Below are 17,858 nucleotides of genomic sequence, written 5' to 3'. Positions count from 1 at the left end.
TGGCACACATTCCTTTGCCCATTTGTCCAGTGATTCTGATTCCAGAGATTGAAAAAATGCTGGAACAAGTTCCAGAGAATCTTTGGACAACAGACTCTGAGGATGTTGGGCTGATGAATGATGCTTTACCTGTATATGTTGAATTGTTACCAGAAGAGTCACCGCCACGTGTACCTCAATATCCATTAAAACCAGAAGCTGAAATAGGAATAGAACAAGTTATCAAAGCTCTTTTAACAAAAGGTATATTGGTAAAATGTAGGAGTCCAGCCAATACTCCAATATATCCGATTCCAAAGCGACATACAGGTACAGGTAAAAACTTAGGGTGGCATCTTGTACAGGACTTAAGAGCGTTAAATAAAGTTGTAAAATCTCATTTTCCAGTAGTTCCGAATCCTGCAACAATTTTAATGCAAATACCTGAGGATACAACTCATTTTTCAGTGGTAGATTTATGCAGTGCATATTTTTCATTTCCAATACATCCTGACTCACAGTATTTGTTTGCCTTTACTTTTAAAGTTATTCAGTATACCTGGACTAGGCTTAGTCAAGGTTTTGTGGATTCACCAAGTATCTTTTCTCAGTACTTGCAAAATAACTTACAATCTTTTGTTCCAACAGATGGTTCGGTACTGATCCAATACGTGGATGATCTACTTTTATGTTCAAAGTCTTTTGAGGTGTCAATGGAAGATACTAAACAACTATTGTGTTTTCTTTCAGAAGCAGGTCACAAGGTTTCCAAAGAAAAGATCCAGCTTTGTTCTGAGAAAGTTAAATACCTAGGTCATTGCTTGGCACCAAGCCAAAGACACCTAGATCCACAGAGGATTGCTTTAATTGATAAGCAACCTTTGCCTAAGACACAGAAGGAGGTGCGTTCTTTTCTAGGTATGGCGCAATTTTGCAAACAATGGATACCAGGGTTTTCTTCGGTAGCATTGCCTTTGCAAAAATTAATTACTCATGATCATCCTCGCCTTGTACATCATACACCAGAATCTATACAATCATTTCATGAAATGAAGGAACTTCTGGCTGCAGCCCCAGCGTTGGGTCTACCGAATGACAGATTACCTTTCCAACTTTACTGTACAGAGGACAAATACACAGCCATAGGGGTATTAACTCAAATCCATGGGGGCATGCATAGACCTATTGGTTACTTCAGTGCACAACTCGATGCAGTTGCAAAAGCTCTGCCAACTTGTCTAAGGGCAGTCGCGGCTGTGGCTATACTTGTAGACAAGACTCAAGACATTGTGCTCCGACATGAGTTGCATTTGTATGTTCCACATGCTGTGGCTCACTTGTTAAACGAATCACAAACCAAACATGTGTCAGCAGCCAGATTTTCCCGTTGGGAAATTGATCTTTTAACACCTACTAATCTCCATATCCATAAGTGTACCACCCTCAATCCTGCTACATTGCTACCCAGCTTTTCCTCAAAGGGTGGAGAGGAGATATTTGAGGAAAAGGGGGTAGATGAGCATGATTGCATGAAATACATGAAACAAAATTTTTCTGTAAGACCAGACATTTCTGAAGTTCCATTAGAAAATCCAGAATTGGTTCTTTTTACTGATGGTAGTTGTCACAGACAAACACATGATGGTTCTTTGGTAACAGGGTATGCTGTGACTACACAGGATGACATAGTAGAAGCTAACTCACTAGGACCACCACATTCAGTACAAGTGGCAGAACTTACAGCTTTGATAAGAGCATGTCAGTTAACTGAAGGGAAAAGAGTTAACATCTATACTGACTCCAGATATGGGTTTGGGGTTGTTCAGGACTTTGGTGCTATTTGGAAGCATAGAGGTTATCTAACAGCTTCAGGAACACCAATTGCTCATGCACAAACTGTCAAAGAACTGATTGACGCAATACAGTTACCAAAAGAAGTTGCAGTGATCAAGTGTCAGGCACATACTAAACAGAATGACACCATTTCCATGGGCAATAGATTAGCTGACACAGCAGCAAGAGAAGCAGCTAGCATGATTAAAAGGGAAAAAACAGAGGTAAATGCAGAATTTATGTTGTTTAAGGAAATAACATTTGATCAATTGAAACAATATCAAGAAAAAGCTTCTCACAATGAAGTTAATACTTGGAAGCTAAGAAATTGCAATAAAAGGGAAGATGGTGTTTGGTTGGATGTAGATGGAAAACCAGTTGCACCAAAGGTGTTGCTACCAGCTCTTGCAGAAGGTGCTCATGGACTAGTACATTTGGGAGCAGACAATATGAATCGTATTGTCCAATCTTATTGGTGTGCTCCAGGATTCATATCAGTGGCTAAGGCTAAATGGCAAGGTTGTGTAATTTGTTTAAAGAACAAGGTGGGGAAAACTGTACCTACAAAGGTAAAGCATTTGCCAAATTCCACTGGTCCATTCCAGAGACTACAAATTGATTATATCCAATTGCCTAAATCCAGAGGGTTTAAGTACATGTTGGTTTGTGTTTGTATGTTCAGTGGGTGGGTCGAAGGATGGTGTACATCCACTGATACAGCACAATTTGCTGCTAAGAAAATTTTGCAGGAATTTGTATGTCGTTATGGTTTACCTCGTGTTATTGAAAGTGACAGGGGAACTCATTTTACAGGGAAAGTGTTTCAGAAAATGTGTGAAATGATGGGAGTAGAATCAAAATTACATACGCCATATTATTCAAAAGCGTCTGCAAAAGTCGAGAGACAGAATGGTGTAATAAAAAATAGGCTAGCCAAACTTACAAAAGAGACACAAATGGCATGGCCTGAAGCCCTACCATTGGTGCTTCATAGTATTAGAACCACACCTAAGCCCCCGCTCAATCTCTCACCATTTGAGTTACTTTTTGGATTACAACCACGATTCATTACTAACCCAAAGACTGACTTAAAAATGCAGCATGATTTGACTGTTCAATATGTCATACAATTGTCTAAACAGGTACAAGATCTGCGAAAAGCTCAACAAGATGTTTGACCAGTATCAGCAATTGGTCCAGCTCATGAGCTGCAGCCTGGAGACTATGTTATGATAAGAAGTTTTTTACGTTCTGGTTCCCTTACAGATCGATGGGATAGTCCTTTGGCAAGTACTGCTGACTACAGATACAGCTATAAAAGTTGCTGAGGAGGACACCTGGATTCACGGCTCCTACTGTAAAAAAGTCAGAGATCCGAGCCTAAAGGGACAACTAAAAGACTCAAACTCAAATGCTGATGCAGAGACTGACCTATATTTGATAGAACTCTTCAATCAAGATGGAGGTGATTGCTTATCACCGATTGCAGGCCTATAAACTGATGCAAAGAAGAACTTTTAACATGGTGGTCTGTGTGTTGGGTTTCATCATGATTATTTCAGTTGCCAGACTGATTTATGCTGGGGAGAGAGCAACGAGGGTCCATGGTCTGGTTACTACACATCCATTAGCGTGGATGATGGAGTTCATTCTAATAAGTCCCTTCCTTCCTCTTTTCTAAGCAGGAAAACAAGAGAGTTAAATGACCGGTGTCAGGAGGCTGATTTACCATCTGTGAGAAGATGCATTTGTGATTACTGTACCAAACCACCTGAGGAAAGATGCATATTGTGGTGTATGGACAATATTGGCTATTATTCACAGGAATATCCCATTCAGCAATATCATTCATTGTTGGGTAAGGTATTGAATGTTACCAATTGTTGGATGTGTACCAGAACTCCATTGTTAAGTCGAAATATGCCATTGACACCAGTACCAGCCTTTCACTCAGAAATCACTAAAATACATGACGTAGATTGTGAAGACTGTCTTGCAAAAAAATGTGTTCAAAAGGTTACTGAGACGTATAATTTGACAAAACCTCCAGTAATTACATTGGCACCTCATGTAAGTGAGCGTATTCCTTTTTGTTTTGAGAAAACAATTGTTGAGATGCAACAAGGTGTACCAAAAGTTTGGATAAATTGCAGGACTGTATAATGTTCCTAGGCCTGAATATCCAATACAGCTAGGGAAAGTTGAAACAGGATATTGCGATAAGATCATTACAATGCCTAGGCCTTATGCTCCTCAATGTAAACAGTTCTGTAAGGAAAGTCTTCTGAAACCAAACTGTTTAGCATGTAGCATCGATTTCTATAATGAGTCATTTGATTATACACTTCTAACTAGGAAACCGAGAAATAAAGAGAATAATGAGACAGAGAAAACCAGTGAACAAGAGGGTGAGGAAAGTGAGAAGGTTCTAGAAAGTGTGGAAGGTCATATAGGTCAGATGCAAGGTGAGGAAGAAATTAAAATTGGAAGTGCACCAAAACCAGAAGAGTTTCAGACATGTCATTTGGGAATGATGGTTACAGCTACTGTCTTAATGTTTGATGTTCCTTTCCTACTGTCAAATGATCTCTATTACATATGTGGAAAATACGCTTACAAATGGTTACCTATCAATTCTGAAGGTATTTGTTATTTGGGTCGATTGATACCACAATTTTATGCCATAACTCATGATGATTTGCAAAAAGTGACTGAACTTTATGATGAGACTTTCAGATATGTTGGACATGAATTAAAAGCATTTCGAAATGAACTATTGCAACATCGCTTAGTGCTGGACTATTTAACTGCACAAGCTGGAGGATATTGTCTTACTCTTGAAACAAACCTTGGAGTTCATTGTTGCAATTATCTGACTAATGACACTACTGATCCAGAAGCTGTTATTACTACCTACAAGAATGAGGCTCATGATATGAAGGAAAAATTTCGATACATGCATTATGATAAAGAGTAAGAGAATGATTCATGGTGGTCTTGGTTAGATCCAAGTAAATGGATTTCAGGATTTGGAAAATGGTTTACCAATTTGTTTTATGCTCTGACAAAGTTCATTCTTGCCATTGTAGTCTTGATCCTTTTTATCTATGCAGTCTACCGATGTGGCCTATGTTGCATTCAAAGGGCTACTCAGAGAGGTAGTTACAGAATGAAAGACGCAGGAACACACTACAAAAGAGAGGCATCTGGGATAGAGATGGAGGAACTATATGTTCCAGCATAAGCTATAAATATGGCACATGCAGGATGTGCCTATTCAAAGGGTGGAGATTGTAGAAGTACAATTTAGTAGGAAACATCAAGTACGGGGAAAGATCATATAATTCAAAATATATACAGGTTTATTACTTTTATTTACTTATAAGTACACGCCATATGTGTTCATATACTCATATACGCATATATTCATATAATCTTATATCATATTCATATAAGAACTCACATATATATAATTTAATGCTAGAACCATTTGTAAGCCATGATGCTGAAGCAGGACTTAGATATCATGGTTACTTTAAGAAAGACATTACCTAACTTGTTTTTCTGCAAAGTTAGGGAGTAAAAGGAACACATTAAGACCTTCCTTTTGCGCACTGTCTGACTTATTTACCAAATATAGAAATTCGGCCCTCAGACGAGGATGTTGCAAATTGCACATAGGCCATGGCTATTGTAATTCAAGGATGGGGAGTATTTCATTAATTAGAGCAAGAATAAACTACTGTCTCAATCTTTTATAAATGTCTTATCAATTTATGCCAAAAGTCATCCAATGCTTGTATGCCTTAGAAGGGAAAGAACTTTGCAAGTGGGGCGTGATAATGTGCAATGATTCTGCAAATGAGAAGACAAGTGTATAAAAGATTTGGGACTTGTGTCCATCTTGGTTACTTGTGCACTGACCCTGAGAGATGCACTTATGCTCTCAGTAAGATTACTTAATTAATTAATAAAATATACATATTCTTAAGAATACCTGTTTCGGATCGATTACTCATTGGAGAAGCACACCTGATGTTCTGTTTAAGAGAGCTTAGACAGTAATTTAGACACTCCCAAGAAACGACATTTAGATGGTCTGACACGCATGCGTTTTTCTAACCACCCCCGTTACCTCCCCAAAACACTGACTGTCATTCACTTTGCAAGTGGCTTCTATGTACGAGATTAATCGCAATGCAATCGCTGCACATGCACAGTGCGGATTTCACGCATGTGCATTAGCAAACAATCGCTCCATCTGCGAAAATATCGTCTTTGTGTAAATCTCTGAATCAGACCCTCTGTGCAGGCCCTTTACTCTCTGGCGGTGCAGTAGACTTCGCTCCATGTTCTCCGTGACTTCTGGATAGGGTATGTGCAAATCTTCAGAAAATAGACGCCACGCCATTATTTTGCTCATAGCCAACTGTATCATCTTCAGGTATCACCACTTTCTATTAGACATGCCATTGATTACTGAATAAAATACACACAATAATTCCTGTTTATTGAGATCATCACAACATGAGAAAAAAAAGTTTGGCCATTTTACATTTTAGAATGCAACATGTCTCCCTATTGCCATTTTATTACACCGTAAATAAAGCAGAATGGGGAAAATAGTTTATATTGGGAATATAGGAGCACAGAACTGACAATACAATTAAATAAAACAGCACAGTTTTGAAGAGAATAAATATGGGAACTCATAGTAGACATTTATTTATTGTTCCTTTATTCCATAGCAAGTAATACCCTGAAATATTTTATGAAATGTTTATCATTACTATCATGACAGCATTTAACCTCCCTGTGTTGGCAATGATTGGCCTCAGAATATTGCGTAGGAGTGAGTTACTCTTGTTATTTTTATAAATCTGTTCATTATCATAATGATGTGAATGTTTTTTAAAAATATTGTTTATTTAGATATGTCAAAATAATTGTTATAATTTGGGAACTCTTTTTCTAAAATTGTTAGCTGCAATATGACTTGAGTGTTTGCTTTTCTTAGGTAATAGTTATTATAGCATGCACAGGCAGCATTTTGAACTGATCACCTTATTATCAGTACACACTGTATGTAGAGCCAGTGCCTTCAGCTATTTCCAAAAAAACAGAACTGTATACAAATGTTTAGTGAAAATAATTGGCTTACACACATTTTCCCATTATGAGTAGTAATTCATTTATAAATAGAAATTTTGCATGAATATCTGCTTATTTAAATGTTTATTTTTTTGTTTACTTTTGTCTTTTTGCTACAGCACAAGTATTATTTTATCAATCTTCAACATGTAGTAAAATACATTATGTACATAAAGTAGTGCATAAAAGAACAATATATACTAGGGATGTGCACCAGACCATTTTTGCTGGATTTGGTTCTGATTCATCGTCTGGCTTTGGATTTGGATTTGGATTTGCCAAACCTATCGTGACTGGATTTGGATTTTTTACAAAAATTTACAAAAATAGCTAAAATCACATAATTTGGGCTTTTCTTTGTTCCTCGAGTATTATTAACCCCAATAACATTAATTTCCAGTTATTTACAGTAAATTTAGACCACCTCACAGCTCACAATATTGTTTTCACCATTATTGGCCAAAGGCTGCAGTGAGCTGGCTGATTACTAAGCGACAGACACCGCAATTTAAAGCACATCTATGAAACATTGCCACTCACTGGTACTCACTACTGAGTCACAGTACTTGTGTGTTATGGACACACAGAGGGCTAAGGACCAAGGAGTCATGGTGCTTGTATATGTAGAAGGCCATGGCCCAAGGAGTCATGGTGCTTGTATATGCAGAGGGCTACGGCTCAAGGAGTCACGGTACTTATACACACAGAGGGCTATTGCTCAATTGAGTCACGGTGCTTATAAACACAGAGGGCTATTGCCCAATTGAGTCACGGTGCTTATACACACAGCAGGCTATTGCTCAAGGAGTCACAGTGCTTATACACACAGAGGGCTATTGCTCAAGGAGTCACGGTGCTTATACACACAGACGGCTATTGCTTAAGGAGTCACTTTGCTTATACACACAGATGGCTATTGCTCAAGGAGTCACGGTGCTTATACACACTGAGGGCTACTGCTCAAGGAGTCACGGTGCTTATAGCCTTATACACACAGAGGGCTACTGCCCAAGGAGTCACGGTGCTTATACACACAGAGAGCTACTGCCCAAGGAGGCACTGTGCTTATAGCCTTATACACACAGAGGGCTACTGGCCAAGGAGTCACGGTGCTTGTATACAGTAACAGTACACAGTGGGATACAGCAAAAAAAATAATAATTTAACATATTTTTTTTTTCCTTTTTTATATTTATATTAATTTATTTATTTATTTTACACTGGAGCAGATGGGCAGTATTTTAATCAGCAGCAAACATCAGCACAGCCAATGAAGTCTGGAAACAGGCAACTACAGCCACTTTAATTCTTTAATTAGCAGAGTAGCGCAGCATACGTCAGCATGCAGACTTCCCCCTACCCTACAGTCACTTAACAGCACAAAAAAAGCTAAATATACAGACAGCGCTACTAGACAAAGATTTAATACATAATTAACATACAAATAATTAATAATCAAAATCCAACATTATAAACAACTAGAAATGATTAGGTGTATAGAACCAGCCGGTATAAACACTCATCAACAGATACAGCTAAAAAATTATGATTTTAAACATCCATATAAAACCAATAAGCCATATGGTATTATATATATATACTGCTCCAATAATATCAAACTAAGCTGCAATAATGAAATACAAGCTGCAATAATATTGTTTCTAATAAATCTGAATCATCCAATCTCTCTGTGTACCATATGGTACACACCATAATAGTGTTATGAACAAAATAGCAAGCATAAAAATAAATAAGGATGATACTCCGTCTGCTCAGAATGTAAGTTCAGTTCATACCCAAATCGAAGATGTTAATAAGTATTCATTGCAGATAACTCCATATATTAGTTTGTATTGCAATTGATGTTGGACATGCATGCATCCAAGCTTTAGTTATATAGTTATAGGGTAGATGTTAGTCTTTTGCCCAGAGTGTTAGTAGGCAGAGTGTTTTGCCTGTAGTGTTAGTAGGCAATCCAAAGAACAAGCAGTTAAAAAGTTTTCAGACCCCTTTTCATGCAAACAGGGACTGTTGGAGTTAAATCCCTTTGAAAGCTCAGGAACGCAGCCTGTTAGGCTTGTTTGTCCCATACTCACAGTTCTCCCGGGAGATGTGAAAAATGTTCACGACCAGCTGGTTCAAAGTAACAGACTTTACGCATTTCTCCGCCTCATTTTATACTCAGCGGCTTTCTCAGAAGTAGTAGTGTCCGTTCTGAGTCATCCGGTTTTTATCCCGGAGACCAATGGCTAGCGCATGCGCCATGCATCTCAAGCCAAGCCTCATTTTCGAGGGGGATCACATGGTTGATACTCAGCAACCTAATAGGTTGTCTCCGTTTTAGTCACAAGGGGGGTCACGTGGTTGATACTAGGCAACCTAATGGGTTGTCTCCATTTTAGTCACACACCTGAGTGGATCGTCTCCTTCATGCGTTCCGGCTGGATATTGTTTGCGTGTCATCAGACAGCTGAGCTAATGTATACATGGTGACTCAGCTTGCACATTGCAGTCTCAAGACACATTCCCCATAATCGGGGTAGAGATTGGATGATTCAGATTTATTAGAAACAATATTATTGCAGCCTAGTTTGATATTATTGGAGCAGTATATATATATATATATATATATATATATATATGGAGAAAGGAGAAAGAAAAATTATATATATATATATATATATATATATATATATATAATATTAATATATAGTACATATAAGGTAAACAATGAAAATCAATAACTAGCATAAATGTCATATATTTAAAATCACACATATATTATAATATATTATATCAGTCCCTACCATTAGATCATTATAAGTTTTTACAAAGGGACATAATTATGACATCACATACTGTAGCAATATAAAAAAAGGGGAAAAGACAATAAAAATATCTAAAAATAGGACTAGTTTAGTATAGCTCATGAAATCCCATCATAAGTTCAAGGGACAAGAAAAATAATATATTACACCATATTTGATATATCGCTTAAAATTTTTAAATAATATATACAGAATATCAAAAAACAGATAATATATACTAAAATAATGGGCTTAATGCCCTATGAATGAAAAAAGACAATAAAGATATCTAAAAATAAGGCTAATTTAAAAAAACTCATAGAATCCCAACGTAAGTTCAAAGAACAAAAAGAATAGTATAGTAAACCATATTTGATATATCACTTAGAACATTTAAATACAGAATATCAGAGGGTAGATAGTATATACCAATATGACATGCAGAATGGCCTAACATGATGGGCTTGATGCCCTAGTCCAAAGGGACCTTTGGTAACCTGGGCAAACATCCCAACATATATTAACCCATAATTAAAACTTGACCTAAAAAAGAATACCTATAATTACTCATTGTTTTTATTATTGTTTTCAACGTTTCATTGAAGATAATTATGCATTCATATAATAAGATCACATGTGGTCACTATTCAGACATTATTCAATTCTACCGTGTCATTAAGACCACCCGGTATTAGTGTGCCTAGCCTGTATATCCAATAGGCTTCCCTTCTACAGAGTGTTTTGACCCTATCCCCTCCACGGCATGTGGCTTTAATCTGTTATATAGCTTTTATTCTCAGATCTTTTAGATTTTGACACTGGGTGACATGTTATATAGCTTTTATTCTCAGATCTTTTAGATTTTGACACTGGGTGACATGTTTTGACAATGGGTGTGTCTTAACACCTTTGAGAATATTTCTGCGATGTTCCATAAAGCTTATGTGTAGCGACCTTGTTGTTCTACCAACATATTGGATACCGCAGCCACATGTGATAAGATAGATCACAAAAGAGGAGGAACAATTCATAAATTCTCTAATTTTAAAGCATTCCTTATTTACACTTGAAGTAAAGTCTAGACTTTTTTTCTCCGATTGCAAACATGTACCGCATGTGGTTTTACCACACCTGTGGAAACCTGCTGGCCTTACAGGGAGCCATGTGTTACTCCCTATTTTGGGTTGGGTCTCACCCTTAAAGTGACTTGATACCAGTATAGACTTTAAATCCTCTGATTTTCTAAAAACAACCTGTCCTTTTGGATTGATCTCTTGTTTTAAATAATCATCCAATAGGAGTAATGGGGTATTATTTCTTATGATTTTCTTAATTTCCCAAGTGTGATTGTTGAATTGCGTAAAAAAAGACATCAAATGTGCTTGTGTTGCAGCAGTTTTAATCTCTTTATTGTTTTCATTTTTTTTTTATTACCTTCTGTGAATAATATATACCTATCCATAGTACTGACCTCTTCATATGCCGAACTCAAAATTTCTTCAGGATATCCCTGCTCTGAGAGTGACATCATAAACTCGCTAGCTTGAATCTCAAATTTCACCTTAGTCAAACAATTGCGTTTAATCTGCAAGAGTTGGCTCTTCGGGATATTGTTGTTCCATCCTCTATCATGTGAGCTTTTATAATTGAGATACCTGCTCTGATCAACCAGTTTGACATATGTTTCTGTAACCAGCATATTGTCCTGGACGGTGAGGGCAATATCCAGAAAATTAATGGAACTAGTGCTCAAAGATGATGTGAATTTTAAACCAAAATTATTACAATTTAGACTATCTAAATTGTCATTTTGTAATATGTGCACTAATTATTGATTGACTTAAGACAGGTACTGGTCTGCAGGTGTCTAATCAATGGTAAAGGGCTATATATAGCCACTCATGTCAGTGCTATTCATTCTGCCTTTTTTATAAAGCTGCTGTTTGCAGTGAAACGCATTAAAGGACTACAGATATCTCCCTCCACATCACTGTCACACTGCTGCCTGGTTTTCCAGTCTCAGATACCCTGCATCAATGGATTCCACCTTGCGGCCTTTCCCAGTACCCATACCGGGACCTACTTTCATTGTGGCTGTCTCCCACCGCGAATCAGCCTGGTCAGCCAGGCCTGATGCTGCATCATCCTTCTGGAGTTATCGGACACACTGCTGGGCACTGACAGCCAACACACTTACCGGTGACGCACAGCGCTACCCCGCTGGATGCTAGGATTCACCAGTCGCCCACCTGTACGTGGACCTGTGCCTGCACTGGGATCACCCACACATCCATGGCACTCTCCAGCCGCAACTCAGCCACTCACATCCCAGCTGATCACGAGGCTTTGATTCAGAGAGTTGATCATCCACGCCGGAAGCCAGGTGAACATTTACATCCACCAGTGTACAGGTACAGTGCTCACAGCGTATTTCAGTTTTGGAACTATTGTAAGCCCTATTACACCTACGGTTAGTGTCACATCACTATGCCACCAGCCCATACCATTCATTGGATCTTTGACATCTGGGTATCAATACCGTTGATACATCAACGAACATATCAGCACAGTGACTCACACTTCGCATGACTTTTTATTAATGTGACTCCAGTGCACGCTGCAGTGAGATTTCATTTCCCTACTTATGACACATTTGTTGCACAATTTGGTTCAGTGTATCCATGTGGAGGTTGATTATATAGCACCCATGCTTATCCTTCTTAGCTTATGGTCAGAGCATTAATTATTTGTCATTATTTGTAATCATTTGCATATATCATTGCCATTTTACTTATTATTGTATTTTTTATTAAACCATTTATACTACTTGGTATTACATGTGTATCTAGCGCCGATCCACCTACTTGTCTATTTTTCCAATATGGCACACATTGTGCCTTTTGGGAGTGTTGGCGTACTCCCAGGTGGTGGGCAGCTGTATATACCATTGTCTGCACTATACCCCTCTTGGCGCTTGGTACTTTCCTTTTTGCTTTTTGAATTTTTCAATTCGTTTTTTGCCATCACCCTAGGGACTATAGTCCAGTTTCATCATGAATTCATCATGAATTTGGCATGTTACACAGATAGATTACAACGGCGCAGCAACATTTTGAAAAACTATGAAACCCACCAGGTACTAGATCAAACTAATCAGCATGATGAGATATTCGATGGTTTCAATCAGTTAGAAAATTGACTAAAAGCTGAAACTAGACACTGGTGGGACAAAATGTCACTATAAAAATATATTGAACATAAGAAAATCCCTCGTGGCCTTAGAATTTGTAAAACACTTTCTTTTAATGAAGACCCGGAACTACTTAAGCAATGGGACACTATTTTAGATAAATGTTCATTTGCATTAATGCAGTTATTGATTGACATTTAGGGAAAGCAAACTCAGAACTCTAGAAATAGAGATTAAACAAATACAAGAACAGTTGTTGAAATTTCAAGAGGACAACCATTATAAAGAAAGGGAAACACTTACTAACACTCGTTTAGTACAATATGAAAAGGAAATTATAGATAGAAAAGAAAAGAAGTTTAAAAGAGATCTACATGACTACAGTACTGATATGGTTAGAACTAGGGGTGTGCACCGGCCACTTTTCGTGTTTTGGTTTTGGATCTGGATCTTTCTTCGTGTTTTGGATCTGGATTGGTTTTGCCAAAACCACCCTTCCGTGTTTTGGGTTTTGGATCTGTAGTTTTTATGAAAAAAAGCAGAAAAACAGCTAAAATCACAGAATTTGTGGGTTTTTCTGCTCCTATGCTATTATTAACCTCAATAACATTAATTTCCACTCATTTCCAGTCTATTCTGAACACCTCACACCTCACAATATTATTTTTAGTCCAAAAGGTTGCACCGAGGTAGCTGGATGACTATGCTAAGCGACACGAGTGGGCAGCACAAACACTTGGCCCATCTAGGAGTGACACTGCAGTGGCAGACAGTATGGCAGTTTGAAAAACTAGGCCCCAAACAGTACATAATGCAAAGAAAATAAAGAGGTGCAAGATGGAATTGTCCTTGGGCCCTCCCACCCACCCTTATGTTGTATAAACAGGACATGCACAATTTGACAAACCAATCATTTCAGCGCCAGGGTCTGCCTCACGACTGTGGCTGAAATGATTGGTTCGTTTGGGCCCCCACAAAACAAGCTGGCAATTAATCTGTCCCTGCACAAACTGGCTCTACGGAGGCAAGATGTCGTCCTCATCCTCCTCATCCACCGATTCTTCACACTCTTCAGTGTTGTGTACATCCTCATCCTCACAGAGTATTAATTTGTCCCCGCTGGAATCCACTACCACAGGTCCCTCTGTACATTCTGGAGGCTGGTCTCCCTGGAAGAGTTGAGAATTCATTTTTATGAACATCATCTTCTCCACATTTTGTGGAAGCAACCTCCTACGCCTTTCGCTGACAAGGTTCCCGGCTGCACTAAACACTCTTTCGGAGTACACACTGGAGGGGGGGCAACTCAGGTAAAATAGAGCCAGTTTGTACAGGGGCCTCCAAATTGCCTCTTTTTCCTGCCAGTACAGGTACGGACTGTCTGACATCCCTACTTGGATGCTGTCACCAATGTAATCCTCCACCATTCTGTCAGTGGTGACAGTATCATATGCAGTGACAATAGACATGTCAGAAATTGTTGGCACGTCCTTCAGTCCGGACCAGATGTCCAAATTGGCCCTTGACTTATGACACAGGTGCACGCTTGGCACTGCTGCTGTGTTGATGCACATGCGGCTACTGCACCTACATTTCGCACACAAACACAGAAAAAAAAGAATTGTTTATTTTTTGTGGAGCGCACTTTGGGGGTTACACCACCCTTTAACAGACTTATGACACAGGCGCACGCTTGGCGCTGCTCCTTTGTTGATGGACATGCGGCTACAGCGCACACAATTCACAACACAGAAAAGAAGAATTTTTTATTTTTGTTGGAGTGCACTTTGGGGGTTACAACACCCTTTAAGAGATGAGCCAGCCGGCCCTTTACTTATGGGAAACACGTACACGCTTGGCGCTGCTCCTTTGTTAATGCACATGCAACCACAGTGCACACAATTCACAACACAGAAAAGAAGAATTTTTAATTTTTGTTGGAGTGCACTTTGGTGGTTACACCACCCTTTACTTATGGGACACAGGCACACGCTTGGCGCTGCTCCTTTGTTGATGCACGTGCAGCTACAGTGCACACAATTCACAAACACAGAAAAGAAAAAATTTTGATTTTTGTTGGAGTGCACTTTGGTGGTTACACCACCCTTTACTTATGGGACACAGGCACACACTTGGCGCTGCTCCTTTGTTGATGCACATGCAGCCACAGTGCACAAAAATCACAAACACAGAAAATAATTTTTTATTTTGTTTGGAGTGCACTTTGGGGGTTACACCACCCTTTAAGAGATGTACCAGCTGGCCCTTTACTTATGGGACACAGGCGCATGCTTGGCACTCCTCCTTTGTTGATGCATGTGCAGCCACAGTGCACACAATTCACAAACACAGAAAATAATTTTTTATTTTGTTTGGAGTGCACTTTGGGGGTTACACCACCCTTTAATGGTCAAGCCAGCTGGCCCTTGATTTATGGCACAGGTGCACGCTTGGCGCTACTTTGTTGATTCATGTGCAGCTACAGCGCACACAATTCACAAACACAGTAAAAAATATTTTTTTATTTGTTTGGAGTGCTCTTTGGGGGTTGCAGCACTCTTTAACAGACAAGCCAGCCAGCCCTTAATTTATGACACAGGTGCACACTTGGCTCTACTTTGTTGATGCACATGCGGCTACTGCGCACACAATTCACAAACACAGAAAAAGCAATTAATTGTTTTGGAGTGCACTTTGGAGGAGCATCCCTGATGGACAGATCACCCCCTGGACAACACTATAGCACCCCTTTAGGACTACAGCCTTCATGGGACACTGCACAACAAAGTCCAGCCAGCCCCTATAGACTTTGGAGTGGATACAGCCCCTATGGACAACTGACTGCACAACACTGGCCAGCCAGCCCCTATGACAGCAGCACAACACAGCCCAGCCAGCCCCTATGGAAAACAGCAGCACAACACTGCCCAGCCAGCCCCTATGACAGCAGCACAACACAGCCCAGCCAGCCCCTATGGACAACAGCAGCACAACACAGCCCAGCCAGCCCTAGCACCCACCCTCTCTCTTCACTGTCCACAGCCGGAGTGAGAAATGGCGCCGACGCGGGGACCTTTAATGGAATCCAAAACCCACGAGATCCGGAAGGCGGGAGGATGATGTTTTGCCTCGATTTCAATTCCGAGTCAGGCGGAGAAACCCGAGCTGGACTCGGTTCCCGGCTCGTATCGGGGGGGCTTGGGGGGGTTCGGATTTCAGAAATCTGAACCCGCTCATCCCTAGTTAGAACATACAATAAGAGATTTAAACCTACAGGGCATTTCAGTAATCCCTTTTACCATTATTCGGAATCTATACCTCATCCTCACCAGAGACTTCCTGCACATCCATCCTATTCCTATATTAACAAACCCAGTGTCAGAGTTGGTGTTTGTTGTGGACCCGAGGTGGAAACAGGAGCAGACACCAGAACAGGTTTAAACTGAAAGGTGGGTTGTTTAATGAGACTGTTTGTACACATGAATAATAAGATAACTAAAGTCCAGTAATAAACAAACTGATATATGTGGCTGAAGGGAGCTGTAGTGAAAGGGAGTAAACGACGGACCAGATCAGTGACAGAGATGAATTCAGATAGACTGTGAGAGTGAAGTGGATATCCTGGTTTGCTGAATAGTGGCTGAAGGGGATATCCGGTAATGCTGTGATGCTGGCTGAAATGGAAAACCGGAAATGCTGTGATGCTTGGCTGAAATGGAAATCCAGAAATGCTGTGATGGTTGGCTGAAATGGGAATCCAGAAATGCTGTGATACTTGGCTGAAGAGACAGGTTCAGGCAAGAGTGGGTTAACTGGAGAGACAGGTTTAGACAGGAGTGGGTCCGGTGGAAGGTGCAGGACTGATCTCAGCAGAGAGCAAGGTAAGTCAGAGCAGTGCTGGCTATGCAGGGAGCCAGAGGCCGACGAGGAGCTTAGAGCAAGCACCGGAGCATAAGTCTAGATTTCAGGAGCACAGATAACTCTCTCACAGCTACGCTGTGAACACGTTGCACTGGCAACTACCGGGGGCTCCAAACACCCTTAAGTGCCCAGTAGCGGAACTTGATAGGCCAGAGAGAGCAGGTGACCTACAGACGATTGGCCTGCTATGTCACATGGCCACATACAACATGGTGGCGCCCAGACACCTGTGACGCAGAGATGCAGCTAAACTTATCCTTGCCAGGATGGCCCAATGCTGGCAGACCTCTGCATACAGCCAATGCCAGTTTCCACATACCAGCTCCCCAGACAGAAGGACCGCGCCACAGCGCCCTCAACAGTAAGGACGGCAAACCTCCACGCCGCGAAACCCTGGTCGTGACAGTACCCCCTCCTTATGGGTGGCCTCAGGACACCTTCCAGGCTTTTCAGGATGAGCAGAGTGGAATTTGCTGATGAGTTTGGGAGCATTGATGTCCTCAGCTCTGGTCCAACAATGCTCTTCCAGACTATAGCCTTTCCAATCAAGCAGGTATTGCAAATGACCATGACGGATACGAGAATCCAGAATCTGAGACACCTCAAATTCCACCCCTTTTTCAGCTTGGATCCTGGGGGGAACAGGGAGAACGCTGAGAAACTTATTAAGAACTATTGGCTTGAGGAGAGATATATGAAATGAATTAGGAATTTTCAGCTGAAGAGGATAGGAGACTTTATTGATTATCTCTGTAATGGAGTATGGTTCAATAAACCGGGGGGCGAACTTCATAGATGGTACCCTGAGGCGAAGATTGCGGGTAGAAAGCCATACTTGATCCCCGACCCGCATCTGGGGAACTTTTCTTTGTTTCCTGTCAGCCTGGTCCTTGTACTGCAGGGAGGTTTTCATAAGAGCAGCTCACATTTGAGCCCAAACTGAAGCAAAGTTCCTTACAGTGGCATCCACAGCTGGT

At 40.2% G+C, this 17,858-nt stretch overlaps 1 pseudogene; it reads left to right on the top strand.

Moving 5' to 3' along the window:
* Nucleotides 1–3,271: 3,271 nt before the first annotated feature.
* On the top strand, nt 3,272–5,056 carry LOC148503053 (uncharacterized; annotated as a pseudogene).
* The last annotated feature ends 12,802 nt before the right edge of the window (nt 5,057–17,858 follow it).

Source organism: Taudactylus pleione, unplaced genomic scaffold (assembly GCF_031769625.1).
Source record: "Taudactylus pleione unplaced genomic scaffold, aTauple2 ptg000473l, whole genome shotgun sequence".
Classification (NCBI taxonomy): domain Eukaryota; kingdom Metazoa; phylum Chordata; class Amphibia; order Anura; family Myobatrachidae; genus Taudactylus; species Taudactylus pleione.
Note: the sequence above shows the minus strand (reverse complement) of the source record. Positions and strands in the feature narration are given on the sequence as shown.